We start from the raw sequence: 27200 nt of genomic DNA on the forward strand, positions 1-27200 counted from the left end.
ACATTGATTATTTTATGGGTGTTGAACCAGCCTTGTGTCCTGGGGATAAATCCTACTTGGTCATGGTGAATAATTTTCTTAATGTACTGTTGGATCCTATTGGCCAGTATCTTGTTGAGAATTTTTGCATCCATGTTCATCAGGGATATTGGTCTGTAATTCTCCTTTTTGGTGGGGTCTTTGTCTGGTTTTGGAATTAAGGTGATGCTGGCCTCATAGAACGAATTTGGAAGTACTCCATCTCTTTCTATCTTTCCAAACAGCTTTAGGAGAATAGGTATGGTTTCTTCTTTAAACGTTTGATAAAATTCCCCTGAGAAGCCATCTGGCCCTGGACTCTTGTGTCTTGGGAGGTTTTTGATGACTGCTTCAATTTCCTCCCTGGTTATTGGCCTGTTCAGGTTTTCTACTTCTTCCTGTTCCAGTTTTGGTAGTTTGTGGCTTTCCAGGAATGCGTCCATTTCTTCTAGATTGCCTAATTTATTGGCGTATAGCTGTTCATAATATGTTTTTAAAATAGTTTGTATTTCCTTGGTGTTGGTAGTGATCTTTCCTTTCTCATTCATGATTTTATTAATTTGAGTCTTCTCTCTCTTCTTTTTAATAAGGCTGGCTAATGGTTTATCTATCTTATTAATTCTTTCAAAGAACCAACTCCTAGTTCTGTTGATCTTTTCCACAGTTCTTCTGGTCTCGATTTCGTTGAGTTCTGCTCGAATCTTTATTAACTCCCTTCTTCTCTTGGGTGTAGGATCTATTTGCTGTTTTTTCTCTAGCTCCTTTATGTGTAAGGTTAGCTTTTGTATTTGAGTTCTATCCAGTTTTTGAATGGATGCTTGTATTGAGATGTATTTCCCCCTTAGGACTGCTTTTGCTGCAAGCGCACATGGAACTTTCTCCAGAATAGACCACATATTGGGTCACAAATCGGGTCTGAACCGATACCAAAGGATTGGGATTGTCCCCTGCATATTCTCAGACCATAATGCCTTGAAATTAGAACTAAATCACAACAAGAAGTTTGGAAGGACCTCAAACACGTGGAGGTTAAGGACCATCCTGCTAAAAGATAAAAGGGTCAACCAGGAAATTAAGGAAGAATTAAAAAGATTCATGGAAACTAATGAGAATGAAGATACAACCATTCAAAATCATTAGGATGCAGCAAAAGCAGTCCTAAGGGGGAAATACATCACAATATATAAGCATTTGTCAGGCTAAATATCAAGATTCTTTGAAACCAGAAAAGTCAGGAGAAGCAGAAGACATGTTTCCCTGACAGCATTCTATTCTTATGACAAAGAGAAGCATCTAAGATCCTTGCAGGGCAGTCTGACAGGACTTCACAGGAGAATCTAGACTCACAACAACAACAAGGATGAAAGTGGAAGATAGGACCATGTAGAATTATTATAAGGTATCAACCACTAGGGTACGTTGAGGCCTTTGTGGCATAGAGTTGGTTCAAGATGATGGTAGACTGAATATAAACTCAGGCACCTGGAAGAGGTAAACTCCACTCTCAGGGATGCTGAACCACCTGGGAACAGAGGCCCTGTGCAGTACACCATGTATTTAACAACCCGTGGTCATTAATGAGTTGAAAAAAAAAAAAAAAACCCTGTTAGCCCGAAACTCCACGGTGGGCACCTCTCCATTCACTGCCCTGGGCTACATCTACAGTCATCTCCAGTAAACTGCAAAAATCTGGACATCATTGCAGTAGTGCTGGGAGGGTGAGAGAGCCTGGAGGACTCAGTGTCTCAGCCCAGCACGTGGCGCTGTGGGACAAGTCCCTTGAGGCCAGGATTCTGGTCCAGCCCAACCAGGGTAATACTCTAGTAATTCTTGCACACTTGGCAGGTAGTGTCCTCACTGCAGTGTGACTCTGCAGCATCCGAGCCCCTGGAGGTGCATGGGTGCTCAGCTCTGACTCCCTCCCTTGTTCATGTTGCATCCTCCTCCCCGTGTAGTCATTGCCCAGGCTGGTGTTCAGGCAGGACAGACAATCCCTCTCCTGGAGAGGTTACCATGATGAAATGAATCACCTGCAATGCTACCTGGTCTAGGACAAGGGACCACTGTGGAGGGGAGGATGGGAATGCCAACCGTGTGGCCTCAGCCAGCAGAGCCCTGGGTTTCACTGTGCTGTCCTCTCCTCCTCACCCCCCCCCATTGACCAGGGGTTCCCTTCAGGGATGCATAGCAAAGATGCAGGGGTGGGGGAAGTTTTAAACTACTTGGTTCCCATCATCGTTGTGTGTTTGGTCATCACCCTGTTCCTTCTGTCACCTTATGGCCTCCAGCTTTCCTTTCAGGACCCCTCAGACTAAGCCCTCAGGCTTGGAGTGAATGTAGCACTCACATCCTTCCATTGGGGGAGGGAAGGCTTCCCTCAACCCTGGTTGTCTGGGAGGGTCGCCACACCTTGTACAAATCATATATGGTCTTTAGGTGACATGGGAACAACAGACCCACCACCAGTCTTCCACCTGCTTTCCTGATTGACCTCACCTGTGTCTCTCCAGGCATTCCTGACTCTGTTGGCATCGCCCTCCATCCACCTGACACTATGGACCATCCCTCCCTCTCCCACAGCCTGGAGTCCAGTCAGTCAGCTCCCACCATCCCACCTGGGGACACAAGCCCCTGCTCCCTTACCCATTGCCTTGGCTGTCACGATTCTCCAGCCACTCCCTCCTCCTAAGGACCCTCCTAGGTCTCCCTGTCCCACATTCTGTACTAGAATGTCCGCTGAAGCTAATTCTCTGATGAGTACCCCTGAGGACGGGCACAGCTGGGATGAAAAATCTCACAGTAAATGGAGGGGGAGGAGGTCACAGAATGGCCCTGCACTGGTTCCTGTTTGATGCCCAGGCCCTGCTCTGTCCCCAAAACCCTGGCAGCTTCATCAGACTGTTCTGTGTCTTGTCAACCCTGCTCAAGAAGTGCCCAGCACTCCCACCCTCTGTGTCCTCCTCTGTGAAAATCTGTGTCCCCCCTACCAGCTCCTCCTCACACTCAGCACATGGAGCCAAACTACCTCTCCTGGACTCTGCCAGCAGGGACAGAGACCCTCTGTTCTGTGTTCCCTGTGTCTTGTCCTCATCTCCACAGCAGTTCCTGTCTCTCCTGGAAGAGGACTGCACAGATCCCTCCCGCTAGATCCCAGGCCATGGAGGAATCCTGATTAGAGACGACACCCCAGGACCTCTGCCAATCCCTGGAGGGTCACTCTCACATGGTGGGAATACAGGAGTCAGGGAAACAGAGGAAGAGTTGGCTTGCCTGAGGTTGTAAAGAGGGAGAGTTGCCCAGAGACCATCAGGGAGAAGTAGGATGGAGTCTGGGGGTTTCTGCAGGACAAGGGTCCCAGTTATGCAATCCCTCCTCTGACACAGTCCTGGGGCTGGGTACCTTGCTTTTAGTGGGAAATAAATAGTCATGTCCTCTCTGAACTGGGATGGGTACTTGGACCTGGATCAGTGTGGGTCCCAGCAGCTACTTCCTCCAGGCCCACCAGGGAGAAGCTAGTGCATCATCAATCCTCCCTGTCACAGGGCCACAGAACAGTAAGTGCGCAGGAGGGAGAGGCAGGGGTGATCATATTTGCATGAGCAGCCCCTCCTCTGTGAGGCCCTTGGACAGGGGATAAGACAAGGCAGGGGCAGCCCAGCCCCAGCTCTCTGGCCTAAGAAGAGGCTGTGCCCCCATGGCCTAGATCCCTGTCCTCCTTGTGCTCCTCTGTCACTGCACAGGAAGGGACAGGCACCAGTGGTAGAGGGGGGCACCCCAGCCTCAGTCATATCCCTGTGGCTCAGCTCCTCAACCACATGCACCCTGTCTCGTGTCTTCACTGTGACGTGTGTGTGTCTGCAGGTTCCCCGTCCCAGCCTATGTTGACCCAGCCGTCCTCCCTCTCGGCATCCCTGGAAACAACAGCTAGACTCACATGCACCCTGAGTAGTGGCTTCAGTATTGACAGCTTTGTAATAAGTTGGTGCCAGCAGAAATCAGGTAACCCTCCCTGGTGTCTCCTGTACTATTACTCAGACTCCAGTACACATTTGGGCTCTGAGGTTCCCAGCTGCTTCTCTGTATCCAAGACAAGGCCACACCCACACTGAGTAGACCCATCTCCGGGTGGGTCTAGAGCTCCAGCTCTACCTGAGGCTGATGCACAATTGCAGCCATGATGTCCTGAAAATGGAAAGAGCAAGAGAACCCAGTCCCTCAGGGAGGGATCTCTGCTCCCCAACAATTTGAGCAGCTGAGATCAGATGAACTGAGGTCTAAGAAGGGGACATTTTTGAATAGGTATTGCACACAGGAAGTTTGATGTCCCCCTGCCTCAGGACCAGCCAGAACAGCAGTGAATGTAAGGTCTCTGCATCCCATTGCATTGAAGTTGCATGAAGGGAGCAGAGTGGCATCAGCAGGAGGACAGTGCAGGAGTTTCTAGCATGCTTATTCTTCCGGAAACATCAATTTAAAGTAGATCCACAAGGCAAATTCCTCCAAGAGAGCTGAGGATTCCAGTGAGCTGTTTCAGCCCCTGGGTGAAATGAGACAGAAGGCAAGGTGCCTTGAAGGGGGAAGGGAAGAGTTTCACATGGTGCCCGTGAGCTCTGCCCAGATCGGAGGCCCAGCTCAGTGGGAATCCCTTACCCTGGAGGCAAAGTGAAGTGTGCCCCTGACCTTCCTGGAGACCAGAGTCTCTGCTGGCACCCAAGCCAGTGCAGCTCCCATGGCTGTCAGGTCCTGTATGTCCTAGGTCCTGGCCCACGAGTGTTCTTTGCCAGCTTTGGGGGCCTCCAAAACCCTTGTGACCCCAGGGTGCCCAACTTTATCCACAGCTCCAGGACACATCTGTTCCTTTGTGACCTCAGCCTTTCTGTTTTCCCAGATCAAACAACCTAAGAGAAGGGAGGCCCCTCAGACCTAGAATCTCGACTATGATTGTCATCAGCCTCCATGCAAGGGTAGCATGTACCCCGGGGCCAGAAGCTCCCCATCAGATGCAGGATCCCACCTCCCCAGGAACAGGTCAAGCCCTGTGGTCCCAGGTGCCAGAAAGACTCCTGTACATCCAATCTCCTGGCTCACCTTCGTTTCAGGCTGACTCCAAGGACCTAGCCTCCGGATTGGCTCCTTTAGAGAGAGGCACCAACCGGTCTCAATACGAGGCCAGAACTTACCAACCCAGACACAAGACCACTCCCCCAGTGTAGTCCCCAAACCTGGTCACCCCTGTAGATACAGAATCTTGGCCCACTCCCATGGTGCCAATACCCAGGCCCATCCCTGCAGAAGGTGGAGATAACATGATGGGCTTCCAGGTACCAAGTAAGGAAACCACAGGGAGAAGGTGGAAGAGGGCAAATTCTGAGCATGAGACAAGTTCTTTGAGCAAATAAAGTGCAGAGAATGAGTAATCTGAGTGATTGTTCATAATGTTACCCTCAAGAATATATAGGTTCACCATTTGTAAGAAAATGTTACCTATTGAGTTGATAGCCCAGAATATGAGCATTAATTTATAATCTCCACGTTTCAACACAATCCTACCAAAGACTCAACTGTAAAATATGTGAAACAAAATGAGGTTTGTCCATAAAAGAAAAGAATCTTTATGGGGAAAAATTAATGATGGAATCAATGAATGAGGGTCCCAATATGTCCCTACAGTGTAGACTATATTCTAATACAATGTGGCCTGATGGGAGCCACTGTACTGTGCATCTGTGAACACACTGCTTCTCGTATTTGTCACTGATACAACAAATATGTTGGTACAAAATGAAAAACGGGTAGTAGATGGGGAGGTGGGTTAGGGGATGGGGAGATTGGGTGTCGGTCAATGAGGGAGGAACTTGATGGATGAGCACTGGGTGTCATACAATATGACGGCAAATAAAATTCCAATAAAAATACACAAAAATAAACAAAAACGGGAGGTTAAAACACAAATACGTTTCTGTGAGAACACGTGGAACTCATGCTTCTAATACCCAAGAGAAGGAGCCCATTCTGAGAGTCAGACCTGGATATGCCAATGGGGAGGGAACTGGTGAGCCCTGGAAACCAGCTGGGCTGTCAGGGCTTTGGGCCTTGCCGAGGTGTGTGCCCTGTGACCAGCAGGGGGCGCTGAGGGACTGCACTTTGGTCCCTACAGGGCTGTTCAGTGAGGGCCCTTCTTCAATCAGGGTGCCTGGGCCTGAGAACTGGATTCTGAGCTCCCTGATGGGGACTCAGCATCTGTGTCCCCTTTGGCCTGGCAGTCTCCCCTGGGGACCTGTGTGTGGTGCCAGCAGGTGGTTCCCCCCAGGGCTCTTCCCAGGGCTGAAGCCACCTCTATCCTCCTCAGTGTGTGGTGTGAGCAGAGCTCCAGGATCAGGGCCCAGGGAGGGGCTGGGCAGTCAGTGGGTGGCGCCCATGTGCATGGACAGCCCCTCCTGTGGCAGAGGGGGGAGGAGAAGAGGAGGGTGTCCAGCCCACAGAGGGGACCAGGGACTGTGTCACCCTGACCTGCGATCTTTAATATTCATTCTTCTCTGTCAGTGCACAGGGCAGGACTGACCTCAGGGACACAGAGCCACTGTCAGCCTATGTCAGCTGATCTATCTTAGAGGTTTGAGGAAATTCATTTTGGCCCCTGATCCATCACCCATGAATGTGTCTGCAGGTTCCCCGTCCCAGCCTGTGCTGACCCAGCCACCCTCCCTCTCTGCATCCCTGGGAACAACAGCCAGACTCACCTGCACCCTGAGCAGCGGCTGCAGTGGTGGCCATACGCTGGTTCCAGCACGCAGGAGGCCTCCTGAGTACCTGCTAACGGTCTACTGAGACTCACCAGGGGCCCGGGGTCCCCAGCCACTTCTCTGGCTTCAAGGACACCTCGGCCAATGCAGGGCTCCTGCCCATCTCTGGGCTGCAGCCTGAGAACGAGGCTGACTGTCACTGTGCTACAGACCATGGCAGTGGGAGCAGCTCCCGATACTCACAGCGTCTCAGATAAGGAGGACGTGAGACAAAGACCCCTGGACCCACAGACATGGTCTGGAACTACTTTTCAGAGAATCTTACCTGGAGATACATGCAGGGGCACATAATATGTAGGAAAGTCTGGGTTCTTTTTAATATTTTATTTATTTATTTATTTATTTATTTATTTATTTATTTAGGAGCGACATGGAGAGAGACAGAGACATAGGCAGAGGGAGAAGCACGCTCCCTGTGGGGAACCTGATGCAGGACTCCATCCCTGGACCTGAGAACACAACGTGAGCTGAATATAGATGCTCCACCGCTGAGCCTCCCTGGTGCCTCAGAAGGTCTGATTTCAAAAGACAAAAGAGAAATACTAAGGGGATGTCTGCAAAGTGGCACTTCATATGACATCTGAGGAAGACAGGAAGAGATGAGGAATCAGAGCCCAACTGCACACCCTTTTGGGGACTGGAGAAGATGGACAGGGATAAATACTGTGTCTGCAACTGAACCAGCCGCCCAGCAAATATTCATCCACAGTCAGTTCTATCATCATTCCATAAAGTGTGACCTTTGTCACTCCTTATGTACCCACAGCTGATACACTGTCTATAATCCTGGTCACAGACAGTCTCCTCTCTCTGAACCAGACACATGTGAATTTGGACCAGATCCTGCAGACTCTCCCTGACAACACCCTCATCCCTTCCCTCCCCTTCTCCCCTCTGCTCCCCTGTCCCTCAGGCTTGTCTCTCCCTCTGGTTCTTCAGGCCTGAGCTCTGTCTCCACCTCAGGATTTTAGAGAAAACCAGAAATGATCTTGCTGAAGGTTCCAGTCCCCAGGGCCCATCTATGGGAAGGATAATGACCAGAAATCAGGGTTGCATGTGAAACCCTACATTCTCCTTCCTGTTTCTGTCACTGGGCAGCCCCTGTACGTCTAATTCAGGGATGTTGTTACAGGGCTGCTCTCATATGAGTCCTCACTGCCTGGATCAATCCTCCCCCAGGCAGAAGGGCTTTGAGACGCGGATCTTGAAATCCGGGCTCCAGGATCTGAGATAAAGGAAAATCCCCCAGTGTGTTGAGAAGGCTTAGAATAGAATGAAGGCCACTTGGCCTAATTTTAGGTCACGTGTGCACCAACATGCAGACACACACACATTCACACTCACAATTGTCTCATCTCTGGTGGTATATTGTCCTGGGCTCCGCAATTTTTGGCTTCTCCGTCCGTCCAAAAGTTAGGCTAATCTGTGCTCACCAGCAGTCTTTGATGTCACAATCTCCAGAAGGCACAATCCCTAGCCACAAGGAACACAAGGGACTGTGGTCTTGTCACCTGGGCAGCCAAGATATTCTCTGAATACCTGTTCCTTGGGACAACGCTGATCCTCAGGATTCCTAGGGAGACTCTCTGTCCCCACAGGCAGCTCAGCCCCCCACCATTTCTGGGCTCCAATCAGCACTGAGGCTGATCAGTACATTGATTCTGGGATCCCAACCTCAGGGCTGATCCAGGAGAGGTGAAGGCCCCTGGGGATGTGGGACTCACCCTCCCTATGCTCTCAGGGCTGGGCTGTCACTCCCAGAGTCTCAACAGGGACACGTCCAGCCAGGCTGGACCTCTGCTAAATCATCTGTTCCAAGTCAGGACCACAGGGTCTGTGACCTCAGGTATGTGGTCCCTCGTCTCCACTCTCCACCACTCACAGTAGACCTTGACAACAACCCTGGGTCCAGGTGCTTTTTGCCAATAGAAATTCATTCTCCTACTCAAGGGGGGCTGAATTAGCATTTGCTCTGTCCTGCACATGCTGGACACAGACACCAGCTGTGCTCACCCCAGATATGAGTGGGTCCTGGAGTTTCTCATCCGGGAATCTCATCTGTGTATGGGAATTCCCGCACTCAGATGGCTGCGAAGTTCATACAACAGGGTTCTCATGGGGGCTCATGGGCACCACTTCAGGCTTTCCTGCCTGCATGATCAGACCCATGACATAATCATAAGGTTAAAAAAAGAGACAAATGATTTTATAAAATGTTTATAAATGTCTGTTTAAATGAAAGCCAAACTCATTTCTTCTTTTAAAATGTTTTATTTATTTATTCATTAGACACAGAGAGAGAGAGGCAGAGACACAGTCAGAGGGTGAAGCAGAGTCGCCGCAGGGAGCCTGGTGCAAGTCTCGATCCCAGGAGCCTGGAATCATGACCTGACCACAGCTGATGCTCAATCACTGAGCCACCAGGTGCAACTGCACTGAGGTTTGATTTTTATTTTTTATTTTTTTTTTGCACTGAGGTTTTAAATGCCGCTTCCATCGTTATTCTCTGTGCAGTCCGACAGATCTGTGAACAATATACTCGTAATTCTACCTGCGTCATCACAGTGACATCATCATTGAGTCTTAGTCAATGCACAGTGAGAATATTTTCTTAAAAAGAACATTCATCCATTTTATGTGCACAGTTGGTCTGGGGGGTGACCAATATGCAATCTCTTCCTCTGGATTCTTGGCAGAAATTCTCCAGGTGTCACATCTTCCTGCTAAAACACCCTGGCACATCTGCCCCTTGTGCTCTGAGGTCAGTGGCACACACACACAACCTCACATGGCAGGGCTCCTGCGGACCTGTGTCGAGTGGGGGAAGACAGATCTTAGGAGGGAGTCACTGCCCACATGGTGGGGAGAACTAAAGTTTAAAACAAGTGAAAACAATGAGAGACGACAACGATGTTCAGTGCATAACCTTTCCAAGAAAGCACACGAGGGCTTCCACCCACAACCTGGAAAATCTCGCTCCCTGAGTCTTCAGTATTTCAGGAAACTCAGAGAAGGAGAGGGCTACAACCAAGGTCATCATATAGGAGGAAGGTCTCAGCATCCTGCGCAGAAGAGGCCACTTGTACATGGGAACCCTTCACTCCTCTGGATGTGACAATGATGTCAGACGAATTGGTGTAGAGACACCACCTTAGTCCTGAGTGGCCCATGAAAAGCCAAGGGATCCATGGTAGAGACAGACAGAGAGAGAGGCAGAGACACAGACAGCGGGAGAAGCAGGCTCCCTGCACAGAGCCAGATGGGGGGCTTGAACCCAGGACTCCAGGATCATGCCCTGAGCGAAAGACAGACGCTTAACCCCTGAGCCACCCAGGAGTCCCTCACACCAAGAAATGAGAGTGTAGCCTAAAATCTATGCCACAGTCATGGGAGACCACCTGCGGGGAGACTTGTCCAGATCATAGGAGGACAGTGGATAGAGCTCTGGAGACATGACCTGTGTCCTATGGCCAACTGATTCCCATGTCATGCAGGGTGAGGTGGTGTCAGGATGCCAGAAGACAGTTGAGGCTTATTTCTGAGGGCTCAGGCCATATCAGAGCTGGGAACACCACCTGGCACTGACTGTTGCCTCTGCTCAGGGCTCACAGCGGGGACCTCCCAAACCACACCCCAGCCCCAAACAGCCCCTCCCCTACACACACCCCTGACATCCTCAGGCAGAGGGACCTGACCCAGGGCCAGGGAGGGTTCAGAGACCCGGGGTCTCATTTGCATGGGAGGGCCCCTCCCTCTCTCAGAGGATGAAGAGGGGAAGGGAGAGATGAGGGAAGGCTCTGCTCAGCTGAGGGGCCACTGAAGACAGGATCAGTGATGACCTCCACCATGGGCTGGTCCCCTCTCCTCCTCACCCTCCTCGCTCACTGGACAGGTCACTGGATGTGGTACAGGGGGAGGGGCCCTGGGAGGAAATGTGGGGTCCAGACTCCAGCACCCTGTCTATTTCTCTCCTTCTTGCAGGTTCCTGGGCTCAGTCTGTGTTGACTCAGCCGGCCTCAGTGTCTGGGTCGCTGGGCCAGAGGGTCACCATCTCCTGCACTGGAAGCAGCTCCAACATTGGTAGATATTATGTGAGCTGGTACCAACAGCTCCCAGGAACACACCCCAGAACCATCATCTATGGTAATAGTAACCGACCCTCGGGGGTCCCCAATCGATTCTCTGGCTCTAAGTCAGGGAGCACAGCCACCCTGACCATCTCTGGGCTCCAGGCTGAGGACGAGGCTGATTATTACTGCTCAACATATGACAGCAGTCTCAATGCTGGCACAGTGCTCCAGGCCTGTGGGGAAGTGAGACAAAAACCTACTTATCTGACTGCAAAGTGAGTGAGTGCCCCAGCAGCTGCCTGCTTAGGCTCTCCCTGGTTTTCTGCTGATTCTTCAGTTGATGATGAGCCCAGGTGCATCTTGGGGACCTCTGGGAGTGGCGTTTGCTTCATCTCTAACCTCAGAGTCACTCAGAGTAGCCCATTGTGCACAGAGGGTGTCAAAGGAAACAGAAAGTTTTGTCCTTGTGATCAGGGACAGGTTCTTTTAGGCTACTGTACATTCACTTGTCATCTTCTGATTTCTCAGTAAAATAAATACTCTTCAGTCACAAAGCTATCATGGTCCTTCAGCCCCATCCCTGTTCTGCTGATGCACATGTCAGCTCTTTTTGCAGCTGGGAACATTAATCCCTTAGCTTCAACCAGAGGACGAGTTCTTCTTATTTGATGATTGCATGGAACACATAAATCAATGCATAAATCAATTCAGACATATAAAAGGTAAAAAATAAAGCTTTCTAGAGATAAATCCCCACGTGAATGTTTATGAAAACTTTATTCATAATCAACACACTTCAAAGCAATCACAAATCTGTGCACTTTTTTATACCAGCTTTTTATAAAATGATCAGACTTGAAGTAATGAAGATTTACTCAAACCTGATATATAGTCGTAGCGGGTGATATTAGTCAACATTTAAAGAATTAAGTTCTTAAGTTCAAAAACATGCATGAATATTAACTGCTCATTTCTTCAGGATGAATAACATATAAAAGGCTAAATTCCACATCATGGGAATTTCATTGTATTTTGGAAGAGGCAGGAATCTAGAGGTGGTAAGGAGGCCAGGGATTGACAGCAGATGGAGGAAGGAGGAGGGGGAGTGTATGCGGTGACTGTATTTGTGGTGATATCACTCTCCTACAGGGCACTGTGACAGCAGCCACACCACAGTGCTGTGTGGTCACAGCTCAGTAACCTGTATCCCAGAGCCACACCACCTTCATGCAGCAGAGAGTGTCCTCTAGGAGTCTGGGGTCCGTGATGAAGCTCACAGGGGAATATCATCCCATCCACTTCCCCAAGGAGGTGTGACCCTTTTCCCCAAAAAGGGGAGGATAGGATGCTGGGGATCTGAGGAAGATTGAACAGGAAGTTTGAAAAGGGAACAAAGAAACTTCACGTGAGCCCCTTAGGATGACAGAGCGTGTCCCCCATGCTGAGGGCTCAGTCCTTATGTGTCGGGGCCGGGCCTGGAATTGAACTGTGATGTCCATGGTCACAGATGATGGGAGACATCATTGTCTCTTCAGGAACAGAAGGTCCTGTGTTGCGAGGGTCTCGACCTCTCCATAGCCAGTGTGGAGATCGGACCCACCCTTATGGTTCTGGAGATGATTGCCCTAGGTCCTTCAGCTACAACTCAGGACAGTTTGAAAACCAAGGGTATATTATGTATAAACCTGTAAATTATAGCACACACCTGGGGTCACAGACAGAGATCATCGTGGAGACCGAGCGAGGCTGTGGCCTCCCTACCAGGAGTGTGGACAGAGCCTCAGCTGACAGAGAAGGAGCCCAGGTGAGAGAGAGAGACAGAGAGAGACAAAGAGAGAGACCAGGCCTCAAGGACCCACCTTGGAGTCCATGGGGGAAGCATCCCTGATGTGTTTGTCCATGTGCTCCCTACCTTGGAGATGGTCCTGACCCTGAGACTCGCTCTGATCCTGGAGAACCAGTGGAGCAGTGGGGACAGTTGGAAACAGTCCACAGGGAGTAACCACAGCAGGGGATTCTGAGCCATTTGGGGTCACGAGGTGCAGCCTCAGGAAGGCTGGGTGTGACCTGGGTGTGGCCTGTCCTCCATGCACAAGGGGTGGGGACCTACAGCACTGGAGGCAGAGGGCACTGTTCTGGAATCCTCTTCCCTCATCTCAGCCAGTGTGGAACAGGACTGGGGTAGCAGGAGTCTTGGAGCCGGTCCCTCGGGTCCATGGGATGCTGTGCATCCCCTGCCTGAGTCTGGGACCAGGTCCCACCTGCTTTCAGCCCCAGAAACCCTGATCTCAGATGGGTCCTCCCAGGCCCTTCCCATTACAGGCACCAGGAGAGGAAGTGGGAGTGGGGAACATTGACCAAGATGATATTCTCCTCCCTCTGGGGGCTGAAAGGTTGAGAAAGAGCCCCCAGCCCTGCCCCCCTGTGGCTGGGATCCTGGGGATGTGCAGGTCAAGGCAGAAGTTGGGGTTCTTCCCCACCCCACTTCTTCATGACATCCATGTCCCGGGCACTGCAACCTGACCTTGAACATTCAGCTCATGCTCTTCCATGACACCTCATCCCACTGGGTTGTAAAGGTCTGCAAAGCCCCCAACACATGGTCACTGGCCTCAGCCCTCCTGGAACATTTTTATTCAGGAGACGATGGGCATGTGTCATGTCATTGACACACGGCTCACCTCTGGGGACTGGACTAACATCCCCACACCCTGCAGGGATGTTGCAGGGAAGGCCCCCGGAGCCAGCCTGGACTGAGCGACACTGCCTCCTGGACTCCTGTCCCTGTCCTTCACCCAGGGAATGGGTCCTGGGTACCAACCCAGGCTCCTGTCTCCCTACACGGACACATACACCCCAGGGCCTGCTCACCAGGCCTGCACACCTGCCTCAGGCTGTGGGCACTGATCCTGACGCTCAAGGTCAGGGTCTCCCATTTCTGACCTAGGAATTCAGTGTTTGTGCTCCTTCCCCAGATCTTCTATTCCTTCATGCACAGAGAAGCCTCTCCCTACCTGACGCTCCCCTGCAGCGACAGCAGCACCCTCTCAGGGGCTCCTCATAGCAGAGACCCCAGTTCACACAGTCCTCTTCCCCTTTTTCTCCCCACCTTCTCCTGGGACCACAGCCACCAGCATCTCCTCCTGCTGTGCTCCTGCTTCAGGTGCTCTGCCCTGACACCTGATTATCTTCATTCCCGCCCTGTTCTGTCCCCCCTCCTATCTCCCGGGGCCACAGGTTCACCAGGTGGTGATGCTTGTGTTAAATCACCGCCTCCCATCTTGGTTTGAAGATCTTTATGCATTGTTTTATTTTTTTCTTCTATGACTCTTTGTGCAGAACACCACCACTCCTGTCTTGAGATGAATCTGAAAGACCCTCCTCTGAGGAGCTCACTAAATGTTCCATGAGTTAGGATAGGCTCAGTCTTCTGCATGATTTATGTTTTGTAGACATTCCCCCACTCACAGGAGTGCTTATTTTGTGAGGACTCTTCCCTCCATGTGGGAGGCTCTCAAATCACAGACTCTGTATCCATGTTCTTTACAGCAGACCATGCAGGGTGCTCCACCCAGTCTTTCAGGTCCCTGGTGAGTGCTGGGGTCACAGCTCTGTATGTTACCTTCAGGACCTTAAGGACCCTGAAAGGGACATGTAATCAGCAGGGGGCACTGTGCATCCCCTGAGCCCTGCAGGGGGACTCTCACACCTGTGGAGCCCCCCTGACCTCACAGCTGGGCAGAGGTTGAGCTGCCCCCTGTACCCCTGGTGAGACCCAGCAGCCTGGTGCCCTCAGGGCCTGGCAGAGTCTTCTGGGCAGGGTCCTGAGGGGTTCCCACTGATGCTCCCTCCACCCTTCCTATGTCCACTCAACAGTCCCTGCCTTCAGCATCCTCTGTCACCTGTTTTTCGGAATCACTGACCAGATGGAGTCTGAGAGAGACTGGAAGGGGTGACAATTTGCATAAAAACCACTGTCATTTGCCTGGAGAAATAGACAAGCTTAACAGAGCACAGCTCCATTCTTGGGACAGGGGATTTGTCAACATGGCCTGGACTCCTCTCTTCCTCCAGTTCTTGTCTTTCTCCACAAGGAGGAACATCATCTGTCTTCTGGGGAACCTTTCCTGATATTAACATCCCCTGGATACTCCCACCAAAAATGCCGCACCTCTTGGGAGTTTGTGTATCTACAGTTTCCGTGTCCCAGCCAGGGCTGGCCCAGCTGCCCCCCCCCAACCTCTCTGCATCTCCGAACAACAGCCAGACTCACATGAACCATGAGCAGTGGCTTCATTGTTGGTGACTGCTACATATATTGGTTCCAACAGAAGCCAGGGAGCCCCCCCTGCTAGTATCTCCTGAGGATCTACTCAGACTCAGATAAGCACTAGGGCTCAACGTCCCCAGCCCTGCTCTGGATCTGAAGACACCTCAGCCGAAGCAGGGCCTCTGCTCATCTCTGGATGTACAGTGTGAGGACAAGGTTGACTCTTACTGTACAATCTGGCACAGTAGTCCTGGTCAAAGGGACACACACAGAGGAGGACTTGGGGCACTACCTCAGCCTGCCTATGGTCTTGGACTCTGTCTGTCTCCCAATTTAAGAGAACTTGAATACACACTAATTTTCCTGGAAGTAGATTCTGGATCACAATATCCTTCCTCCTAGTTTTCTATTTACACCTTTCTGAAGACACAGAAGAAATAAAAACTAAGAAATAGATACAGAAATATTGTTAGTGATCCAAATTGAAAAATTAGCCTCGGTGTCCATCGAAAGTTGGATGGATAAAGAAGATGTGGTTTATGTATACAATGGAATATGACTCATCCATTAGAATTGACAAATACCCACCATTTGCTTCAACATGGATGGTACTGGAGGGTATTAGGCTGAGTGAAATTAGTCAATTGGAGAAGGACAAGCATTATATGGTGTCATTCATTTGGGGAATATAAAAAACAGTGAAAGGGAATAAAGGGGAAAGGGGGAAAATGAGTGGAAATATCAGAAAGGGAGACAGAACATGAGCGACTCCTAACTCTGGGAAACGATCTAGGGGTGGTGGAAGGGGAGGAGGGCGGGGGGTGGGTGTGACTAGGTGACAGGCACTGAGGAGGCACTTGACGGGATGAGCACTGGGCGTTAATTTGCCAACAAAATTGAACACCAATTAAAAATAAATTTATTAAAAAAAATAATTGTCAAAACTTGAAAGTAACCAAGATGTCTTTAGTAGATGAATGGATAAATGAACTGTGGTACATTCAGATAATGGAATATTATTTGGTACTAAAAAGAAATGAGCTATGAAGCCATGAAAAGATATGAAGGAAGCTTAAATGCATATTACTAAGTGAATTAAGCCAATCTGAGAAGGCTACATACTAGGTGATTCCAAGTATATGACATTTTTGTAAGGGCAAAACTGTGGAGAAAATAAAAAGATCAGTGGTGGCCAAGGTTAGAGGGGGGAGGGTATAGAGTATTTCTAGGGCAATGAAAATGCTTTGTAGGATAAAATAATGATGGGTACCTGTCATTCTACATTTGTACAAATTCATGGAATGTTCGCTCATGAAGAGTCAGCCCTAATGTAAACTATGGGCTTTGGGTGATAATAATGTGTTAGTGTAGGTCCATCAATTGTAACAAATGTACCATTTATATGGGGGATGTCAATGGCAAGGATGGGTTATGCATGTGTGAGACAGGGAGAATATGGGGAATCTTGGTGCCTTTTACTCAGTATTTCTGTGAAAATAAAACTGTTCTAAAAATAGTCTATTAAAAATTAAATTAAAAAACCATCTTGGTAATATAACCAATGTTTCCAGTTATATCTTCTTATAAAAAAACAGAATCTTAAAACCTTGTTCTAATAAATATATTGTCATAAAAGTATAAAAGTGCTCAATGAGAGATTGTGAGTTTTGCAGGGATCAGGTATGGAGAAAAGTTAAATAGTTTCTTTTCTTTTTTTAAGATTTTGTTTATTTATTCATGAGAAACAGAGAGAGAGACAGAGAGAGAGACAGAGAGAGAGAGGCAGAGACACAGGGAGAGGGAGAAGCAGGCTCCATGCAGGGACCCGACTTGGGACTCCATCCTGGGTCTCCAGGATCATGCCCCAGGCTGCAGGCAGTGTTAAACACTGAGCCACCTGGGGCTGCCCAAATAGTTTCTTTTGTTAGGAGTGAAGCAGAGGTCACTGTCCCACAGGGGGAAGGCGCTGAGGACCTGCTCTCAGAGCCAGTGTAAACCAGAAAGGGTTTGGGCTCCTCATTTGGGGTAAGGAGTGCAGGGCCTGGCTTCCTTTGAATCAGCACTGGGGGTTTCTCCACTGATTTGTGTTCTCTGATGTGGTCAGGATCTCTCCTGGCCTGGTAGAGACTGTCAGGTCCCCAATCTCTTTGTCCTGTTAAAATCCTCAACTACTGATTGGTTTTCTGTTGTTTGTTTGTTTGTTTGTTTGTTTTGTATTTCTTTTTATTTTTTTATTTTTTTTTCGTCTTATTATATTTCTTTTTAAATCTTAGGTAGATCTGCAAGATGTGTGCTGGGAAAGCAGAGACACTAGGACAGCGATCCCAGAATATAGCTGGGGACTAAAAACACTTCTCTTGTGTCAGGAAAGCTATATCTCTCACTGTCTTTTTCTTTCTTTCTTTCTTTCTTTCTTTCTTTCTTTCTTTCTTTCTTTCTTTCTTTCTCTTTCTTTCTTTCTTTCTTTCTTTCTTTCTTTCTTTCTTCTTTCTCTCTCTCTCTCTCTCTCTCTCTTTCTTTCTTTCTTTCTTTTTTTTTTAACATCCTGGACACCCTATAGCTTTATCTGCTCACACATCGTCCCACTGATGGGACTCCTGGGTACCATAGACCCTCATGAACAGAGTGCATCAGCATGGTCTTTCAGAGATGAGCAGCACAGCCAAGACAGCTCTCCCCAAGGGACAGTCTGCATCACCCTAGAGCCAATGGGGGATGGGGTTTCTGTCTGCATCTTCCAACTTTGGGAGGAGCTCCTGGGTCCTGGGTTCTCCACACCCAGTTTCCAATCCTGGTGCTCACCAGTGGCCCCAGACCTTCCCAGTCGGAAAGGATTCCTCTGACCTGGGAAGCCTTAGGGATGCGTGAGACAGGTTCTAGGGGTGGCTCAGGGCTCCCTTCAAGGTGAGGGAGGCTGGCTGATTACTGTGACTCCCCAGTTAATTCAAGATGAACTATATTTCATGCCCTGAGGGAGAGAAAAGTGATATGCCAGGATGCACCACAGGGGGACACAGTGATCTTTAGAGCGCCCTGGTCAACCTGCATCAGTATGTCCTCTCAGAGGTACAAGCACTGCCCAGAAGAAGCTCCTGCCTGACTCATGTAGGATCACTCAGGACCCACAGGGGGCGCTGCTCTATGAATTTCATGCCTGTGAGGACTCCTGGGGACTTGGGTGATTTTGTCTCCAGTCTATCAATCCCTCCAGTCGGCTCTGGCTGCAGATCTCGCCCCCCCCCCCCAGATCTGCCCAACAGGAAAGTCAAAAGTACCCTGCGGAAGGCCTGGGGTAATGTGTCCAGGTGGACACCCTCAGGGTCCCTTGCTCCCACTATGACTTCCAATTGTGCTCTTGATGAAATAGGCAGTCAGTTCCTGAGTCCTTTGTCTGCTATCATTTCAGTAGTTATCTCTTACTGGACTTTCGCATTTATGTCACTACTTTATAGTTATCTATGGAAATAGATAAAGTTTGTGTTTTTAGCTTTCCCCATTCTTTCTTTTTTTGTTGTATGAATATCATTCCTCATCTCAAAATTTGATAGATGTGAAATTACCTATTGTTTTCTAAAGTGTCAGGGATGCCTTAGTTTAATTGGAAGATCACGAGTATGATTGTTTTTCTCTGATATGAGTTCAGGCTCTCAAACATGAAGAGAAAGGAAAAAGGAACATGCATGATTTATCAAACCAACAATTTACAAGTAGTTGCAAAATAAATGGCAGGCATTTTGGTATCTAACACTTGGGCAAACATGAGCCCTGAGCCTCATCTTCCCCTGTTCCTGGAGACTCCTTATGCTCCTGCCAGTCCTCCTTCTCCAGGTTCCTTCCCCAGCCTTCCAGGACCATCTGATCCTCAGCAGTACACAATGGGAAATGGAGTTCAAAATGGTCCATGAGGCTTACTTGTTCACAGAGTGTTGGGTTCATTTCTGATAAAGAGACATCCTTGGTCAGCTCGCCCTGGACTACTGCAGACATGGTCCCTGATTAACGAAGAGGAGAGCACCATCGCTACATCTGTCACATGGACTCTGAGATTCCCAGTGTCCTCGTGGCTGGAGGAGTGACTGCTAAGATCCTCCAAAGAGACAAGGAGCAATGTCCCTGGGGAGGGAAGAAAATGTCCCAGAGAGGGGTTAGAGTTGAGGTGATTTAGAGGCTGAGCCAGGAGTTGGAGAATGTATTCATCTCCTCATACAGGTGTCAGGATTCTCAGAGAGGAACTTTGGAATGGAAGTCACCGGGACATAGGTTGTTGATTTGGAGAAAGATGTCTTCCTGCCAGTCTGTGTCCCAGGTCACCCTGCAGACATTTGTGTGTGTGAGGTCCCAGCATCTGCCCCTTTCAAGATCTCCCAGGTGACCTGCGGGTGACTGTGGAGCAGGGAAAGAGAGGAAGCTAATTTGCATAAAGCATTTGTTTATTCTCAGTGGTCTGGAGTCATGAAAAGGTCCTGGGACACTCTTCTCCAGCCAAAGAGCCTGTGGAGCCCACCTCCATTGAGGGTCCCCACCATGGTATGGACGGTGCTTCCTCTCGGACTCCTTGCTTATGGCTCAGGCCAGGGAAATGGACTCTGCATCTGTTGGGGGCACAGAGAAGCAGGGATTCATGCGATCCTTGTCTCCCATAATAGCACCTTTCTCTCTTTTTGGTTTTAGGAGCTGATTCTCAGATTGTGGTGACCCAGGAACCATCACTGTCGGTGTCTCCAGGAGGGACAGTCACACTCACTTGTGGCCTCAGCTCTGGGTCAGTCACTGCAAGTAACTACTCCAGCTGGTACCAGCAGACCCCAGGCCGGACTCCTAGCACAGTTATCTACAACGCAAGCAGCCGCCCCTCTGAGGTCCCTGATCGCTTTTCTGGATCCATCTCTGGGAACAAAGCCGCCCTCACCATCACAGGAGACCAGCCTGAGGACGAGGCTGATGACTACTCTGTTGCAGAACATGGCCGTGGGAGCAGCTTCACTTACCCACAATATCTCAGATAAGGAGGAAATGACACAAAAACCCCTGGGTCCTTTTATCTGGTCCTCTTCATTGAGAAGCTTCTGTGGAGCTTACAGTCAGGTGTATGACAGTGATGTTAAGCAGATGAGGGGGTGGGCCACAGTCTTGGGGCCATAGCTCCCAAGCAGGGACACAGGCCCAAAGGTAGTGAATCCCTTTACTGCTGACCTCATGAAGCATATTCCTAGGGGATGCTGGTATGAAATGGTGCCTCCCTGTAACTCTTTCCTTTCTTAAAGACAATATCCATGGACCCTCTAAACTGTTAGATAAAATGTTTATTAATACTAAAATCTTAACATCACTAATACTTTCTTGCTCATAAAATGTATAGAATAGATTAAATCCATACAGATGACAGCACACACCAGCCTACTATATTTTAGGAAATATTACACTTATATTTATATTTTTTCTTTTTTCTAAGATTTTATTTTTCAGGAACCTCTACATCCAGCATTGGGCTCAGTCCTACAACCGAGATCAAGAATCCCACCCTCCAGTGAGTGAGCTAGCAAGGAGTCCCTATAGATGCATATTTATTTTTTCAAAAATTTTATTTATTCATTCTGAGTGCTACACCGACAGAGGCAGAGGAATAGGCAGAGGGAGATGCAAGCCCACTGTAGGGAGCCTGATGTGGGATTCCTTCTCAGGACTCTAGGAACATGCCCTGACCCAAAGACAGACGCTCAAACTATGAACACCTAGGCATCCCTAAATGTGTACTTTCAACACAGAAAATATTGTATGTATTTATCTGAAAGTGAGAGATGGCATGAGATAAGGGGAGCTGAGGGAGAGGGACAAAAAATTCCTTGCTCAGCAGGGTAGCCCTACGCTGGGCTGGATATCAGGACCCCAGCATCATGTCTTGAGCTGAAAGCAGATGATTAACCACCTGAGCCACCCAGGCATAATAATTTTTTTAAAAAAATTATTTCTTTGAACAAAATTTGTCAACAAATAACACCAGTGCCCATCCCATCAATGCCCTCCTTAGTGTCTGTCACCCAGTCACCCTGTCCCCTAATCTCCTCCCCTTCCGAAACCCTTTCTTTGTTTCCCAGAGTCAGGACTCTCTTATGGTTTGTCTTCCTCCCAAACTTCCCACCACCCAGTTTTGCTCCTTTCCCTTATAGTCCTTTTCGCTCTTTCTTATATTCCACATATGAGTGAAACCATTTGATGATTGTCTTTCTCCAATTGACTTATTTCACTCAACAAAATACCTTCCAGTTCCATCAGGTCAACATAAATTGTAGGTAATTCATCCTTTATGACGGCTGAGTAATATTGCATTGTATATATCCCCTTTATCCATTCATCTGTCAAAGGATATGGTGGCTCCTTCCACAGTTTGGCTATTGTGGACATTGCTGCTATGAACACTGGGGTGCAGACGTCCCATCATTCCACTACATCTGGATCTCTGGGGCAAATACCCAGTAGAGTAATTACTGGGACATAGGGTAGCTCTATTTTTACCTTCTTGAGAATCCTTGGACTGTTTCCCAGAGTGGCTGTAACAGCTTGAATTCCCACCAACAGTGCAAGAGAGTTCTCCTTTCTCCACATTCTTTCCAACATTTGTTGCTTCCTGTCTTGTTAATGTTAGCCATTCTCACTGGTGTAAAGTGGTATCTCATTGTGATTTGGATTTGTGTTTCCATGATGACAAGTGATGTGGAATATTTTCTCATGTGCTTGTTGTGCCACATACAGGTCTTTGGAGAAAAGTCTGTTCATGGCTTCTGTCCATTTCATGATAGATTATTTTTTTCTTGGGTGTTAACTGTAAGTTCTTTATAGATCTTGGATATTAGCCCTTAATCTTATATGTCATTGGAAAATATCTTCCCACATTCTGTAGGCTGTCTTTTAGTTTGGTTGACTGTTAATGTTGCTGTGCTGAAGCTTTTTATCTTGATGAAGTCCCAATAATTCATTTTTGCTTTTGTTTCCCTTGCTTTCTTTTTTTTTTATTTGTTTTTATTCATGATAGTCACACAGAGAGAGACAGAGAGGCAGAGACACAGGCAGAGGGAGAAGCAGGCTCCATGCAGGGAGCCCGATGTGGGATTTGATCCCAGGTCTCCAGGATCATGCCCCAGGCCAAAGGCAGGCGCCAAACCGCTGCACCACCCAGGGATCCCCTCCCTTGCTTTTTTTTTTTTTTTTGCTGGCACTCATTGGCTGCTTCCTCTCCTTTTTTTATTTATTTTTTATTGGTGTTCAATTTACTAACATACAGAATAACCCCCAGTGCCCGTCACCCATTCACTCCCACCCCCTGCCCTCCTCCCCTTCTATCACCCCTAGTTCGTTTCCCAGAGTTAGCAGTCTTTACGTTCTGTCTCCCTTTCTGATATTTCCCCCACATTTCTTCCCCCTTTCCTTATATTCCCTTTCACTATTATTTATATTCCCCAAATGAATGAGAACATATAATGTTTGTCCTTCTCCGACTGGCTTACTTCACTCAGCATAATACCCTCCAGTTCCATCCATGTTGAAGCAAATGGTGGGTATTTGTCATTTCTAATAGCTGAGTAATATTCCATTGTATACATAAACCACATCTTCTTTATCCATTCATCTTTCGTTGGACACCGAGGCTCCTTCCACAGTTTGGCTATCGTGGCCATTGCTGCTATAAACATTGGGGTGCAGGTGTCCCGGCGTTTCATTGCACTTGTATCTTTGGGGTAAATCCCCAACAGTGCAATTGCTGGGTCGTAGGGCAGGTATATTTTTAACTGTTTGAGGAACCTCCACACAGTTTTCCAGAGTGGCTGCACCAGTTCACATTCCCACCAACAGTGTATGAGGGTTCCCTTTTCTCCACATCTTCTCCAACATTTGTTGTTTCCTGCCTTGTTAATTTTCCCCATTCTCACTGGTGTGAGGTGGTATCTCATTGTGGTTTTGATTTGTATTTCCCTGATGGCAAGTGATGCAGAGCATTTTCTCATGTGCATGTTGGCCATGTCTATGTCTTCCTCTGTGAGATTTCTGTTCATTTCTTTTGCCCATTTCATGATTGGATAGTTTGTTTCTTTGGTGTTGAGTTTAATAAGTTCTTTATAGATCTTGGAAACTAGCCCTTTATCTGATATGTCATTTGCAAATATCTTCTCCCATTCTGTAGGTTGTCTTTGAGTTTTGTTGACTGTATCCTTTGCTGTGCAAAAGCTTCTTATCTTGATGAAGTCCCAATAGTTCATTTTTGCTTTTGTTTCTTTTGCCTTCGTGGATGTATCTTGCAAGAAGTTACTATGGCCGAGTTCAAAAAGGGTGTTGCCTGTGTTCTTCTCTAGGATTTTGATGGAATCTTGTCTCACATTTAGATCTTTCATCCATTTTGAGTTTATCTTGGTGTATGGTGAAAGAGAGTGGTCTAGTTTCATTCTTCTGCATGTGGATGTCCAATTTTCCCAGCACCATTTGTTGAAGAGACTGTCTTTCTTCCAATGGATAGTCTTTCCTCCTTTATCGAATATTAGTTGACCATAAAGTTCAGGGTCCACTTCTGGATTCTCTATTCTGTTCCACTGATCTATGTGTCTGTTTTTGTGCCAGTACCACACTGTCTTGATGACCACAGCTATGTAGTACAACCTGAAATCTGGCATTGTGATGCCCCCAGCTATGATTTTCTTTTTTAAAATTCCCCTGGCTATTCGGGGTCTTTTCTGATTCCACACAAATCTTAAAATAATTTGTTCTAACTCTCTGAAGAAAGTCCATGGTATTTTGATAGGGATTGCATTAAACGTGTATATTGCCCTGGGTAACATTGACATTTTCACAATATTAATTCTGCCAATCCATGAGCATGGAATATTTTTCCATCTCTTTGTGTCTTCCTCAATTTCTTTCAGAAGTGTTCTATAGTTTTGAGGGTATAGATCCTTTACATCTTTGGTTAGGTTTATTCCTAGGGATCTTATGCTTTTGGGAGCAATTGTAAATGGGATTGACTCCTTAATTTCTCTTTCTTCAGTCTCATTGTTAGTGTATAGAAATGCCACTGACTTCTGGGCATTGATTTTGTATCCTGCCACGCTACCGAATTGCTGTATGAGTTCTTGCAATCTTGGGGTCGAGACTTTTGGGTTTTCTATGTAGAGTATCATGTCATCGGCGAAGAGGCCTCCCTTGCTTTCTTATATGTACCTTGCGAGAAGTTGCTGTGGCCAAGTCCAAAAAGCGTGTTGCCTGTGTTCTCCTCTAGGATTTTGATGGATCTTGTCTCACATTTAGAGCTTTCATCCATTTTGAGTTTATCTTTGTGTGTGGTGTTAAGAGAGTGATCCAGTTTCATTCTTCTGCATGTGAAGGTCCAATTTTCCCAGCATCATTTATTGAGGAGACTGTTTTTGCTCCAGTGGATAGTCTTTCCTGCATGTCAAATATTAGTTGACCATAGAGTTGAGGGGCCATTTCTGGATTCTCTATTCTTTTCCATTGATCTATATGTCCGTATTTGTGCCAGTAAAACACTGTCTTGATGAACACAGCCTTGAATTACAACCTGAATTTTGGCATTGTGATGCCCCCAGCTAAGGTTTTCTTTTTTAAAATACCCCTGGCTATTTGGGGTCTTTTCTGATTCCACAAAAATATTAAGATGTTATTTTCCAACTCTCTGAAGAGAATGACTCCGGAGGATCAGCAAGATGGCGGAAGAGTAGGGCACTCAAATCACCTGTCCCCACCAAACTTCTTAGATAACCTTCAAATCACTCTGAAAATCTACGGATTCGGCCTGAGATTTAAAGAGAGAACGGCTGGAATGCTATAGTGAGAAGAGTTCAGCTTCTATCAAGGTAGGAAGATGGGGAAAAAAGTAATAAAGAAAAAAAAGGCATCCAAGGGGGAGGGGCCCCTTGAGGAGCCGAGCTAAGGCCAGGGTGAGTGCCCCCAGGACAGGAGAGCCCCATCCAGGAGAAGCAGGAGCTTCACCAAACTCCCCAGGCAAAAAGGCGCTCACAGGAAGTTAAAGCAGGACCCCAGGTGGGCGGGGATGCCCTCAGGCTCCCAGGGACACTAATAGAGCACCTGCAGCCCGGGGAGAGTGTGCCGAGCTCCCTAAAGGGCTTCGGCATGTGAACGGCTGTACCCGGGAGCAGCTCAGAGAGACTCGGGCGGCGGCTCCTCAGAGGGGGCTGTGTAGCCCGGAGGGCGAATCCAACAGCACAGGCCTGGGAGCCCAGGGGGCCAGGGACACAGCCCAGGATCCGGCATCCCCTCAGGACAGGCAGAGGTCAGGAGGGCCCAGGACACCAAGGACACTCCTGCCATGAGCTTAGCAGATCAGCGGCCCCGCCCTTGGAACCTCCAGGCCCCTGTAGATGGAGAGCTCTGTAGTTACTGCAGGAGGGGACTCCAGGGCTCCAGACTTGGTCGCTGCCACTGTGGTTGTTCCTCCTGAGAACTCACAGGGTAAAAAACCCCTACTGAGCCCTGCACCAGGCAGGGGGCAGAGCAGCTCCCCCAAGTGCTAACACCTGAAAATCAACACAACAGGCCCCTCCCCCAGAAGACCAGCTAGAAGGACAAGTTCCAGGGGAAGTCAGGGAACTTAAAGCATACAGAATCAGAAGGCACTCACCCGTGTTTTTTGTTTTTTTTTTTTTTTTGCTTTTTGATTTCTGTTTGCTTCCCCCACCATTTTTTCCATTTCTTTCTTTTTCTTTCTCTTTTTCTTCTCTTTTTTTCTTTTTCTCTTCTTTTCTTCGTTTTTCTTTTTCTCTTTTCTTTCCTACTTTCTCTCCTCTCTTTTCATCCTTTTACCAATACAACTTGTTTTTGGCCGCTCTGCACTGAGCAAAATGACTAGAAGGAAAACCTCACCTCAAAAGAAAGAATCAGAAACAGTCCTCTCTCCCACACAGTTACAAAATCTGAATTACAATTCAATGTCAGAAAGCCAATTCAGAAGTACTATTATACAGCTACTGGTGGCTCTAGAAAAAAGCATAAAGGACTCAAGAGACTTCATGACTTCAGAATTTAGATCTAATCAGGCAGAAATTAAAAATCAATTGAATGAGATGCAATCCAAACTAGAAGTCCTAACGACGAGGGTTAATGAGGTGGAAGAATGAGTGAGTGACATAGAAGACAAGTTGATTGCAAAGGGGAACTGAGGAAAAAAGAGACAAACAATTAAAAGACCATGAAGATAGATTAAGGGAAATAAACGACAGCCTGAGGAAGAAAAACCTACGTTTACTTGAGGTTCCTGAGGGCGCCAAAAGGGACAGAAGGCCAGGATATGAATTTGAACAATAATACCTGAAAACTTTCCTAATCTGGGAAAGGATACAGGGATTCAGATCCAGGAAATAGAGAGATCTCCCCCGTAAAATCAATAAAAACCGTTCAACACCTCGACATTTAATAGTTAAGCTTGCAAATTTCAAAGAAAAAGAGAAGATCCTTAAAGCAGCAAGAGACAAGAAATCCCTGACTTTTATGGGGAGGAGTATTAGGTTAACAGCAGACCTCTCCACAGAGACCTGGCAGGCCAGAAAGGGCTGGTAGGATATATTCAGGGTCCTAAATGAGAAGAACATGCAACCAAGAATACTTTATCCAGCGAGGCTCTCATTCAAAATGGAAGGAGAGATAAAGAGCTTCCAAGACAGGCAGGAACTGAAAGAATATGTGACCTCTAAACCAACTCTGCAAGAAATTTTAAGGGGGTCTCTTAAAATTCCCCTTAAGGAAGTAGTCCAGTGGAATAATCCACAAAAACAAGGACTGAATAGATATCATGATGACAGTAAAGTCATATCTGTCAATAGTAACTCTGAACGTGAACGGGCTTAATGACCTCATCAAAAGGCGCAGGGATTCAGACTGGATAAAAAAGCAGGACCCATCTATTTGCTGTCTACAAGAGACTCATTTTAGACAGAAGGACACCTACAGCCTGAAAGTAAAAGGTTGGAGAACAATTTACCATTCAAATGGTCCTCAAAAGAAAGAGGGGTAGCCATCCTT

The 27200-nt window shown here is 47.8% G+C and overlaps 2 pseudogenes across 2 annotated transcripts in view; both read left to right on the forward strand.

The window, feature by feature from the left end:
• LOC144299600 (immunoglobulin lambda variable 8-61 pseudogene) overlaps window positions 1–20167 on the forward strand; it is a 139575-nt pseudogene extending 119408 nt beyond the window's left edge. The window contains exon 2 of the transcript XR_013366283.1: window positions 19833–20167. The product of XR_013366283.1 is annotated as an immunoglobulin lambda variable 8-61 pseudogene (transcript). The remainder of the gene's footprint in view (window positions 1–19832) is intronic.
• Window positions 1–27200, forward strand: part of LOC144299429 (immunoglobulin lambda variable 1-47 pseudogene) — a 365984-nt pseudogene that overhangs the window by 285707 nt on the left and 53077 nt on the right. The gene's annotated exons all lie outside the window — the stretch shown is intronic.

Source organism: Canis aureus, chromosome 27 (genome assembly GCF_053574225.1).
Source record: "Canis aureus isolate CA01 chromosome 27, VMU_Caureus_v.1.0, whole genome shotgun sequence".
In the NCBI taxonomy this organism is placed as follows: domain Eukaryota; kingdom Metazoa; phylum Chordata; class Mammalia; order Carnivora; family Canidae; genus Canis; species Canis aureus.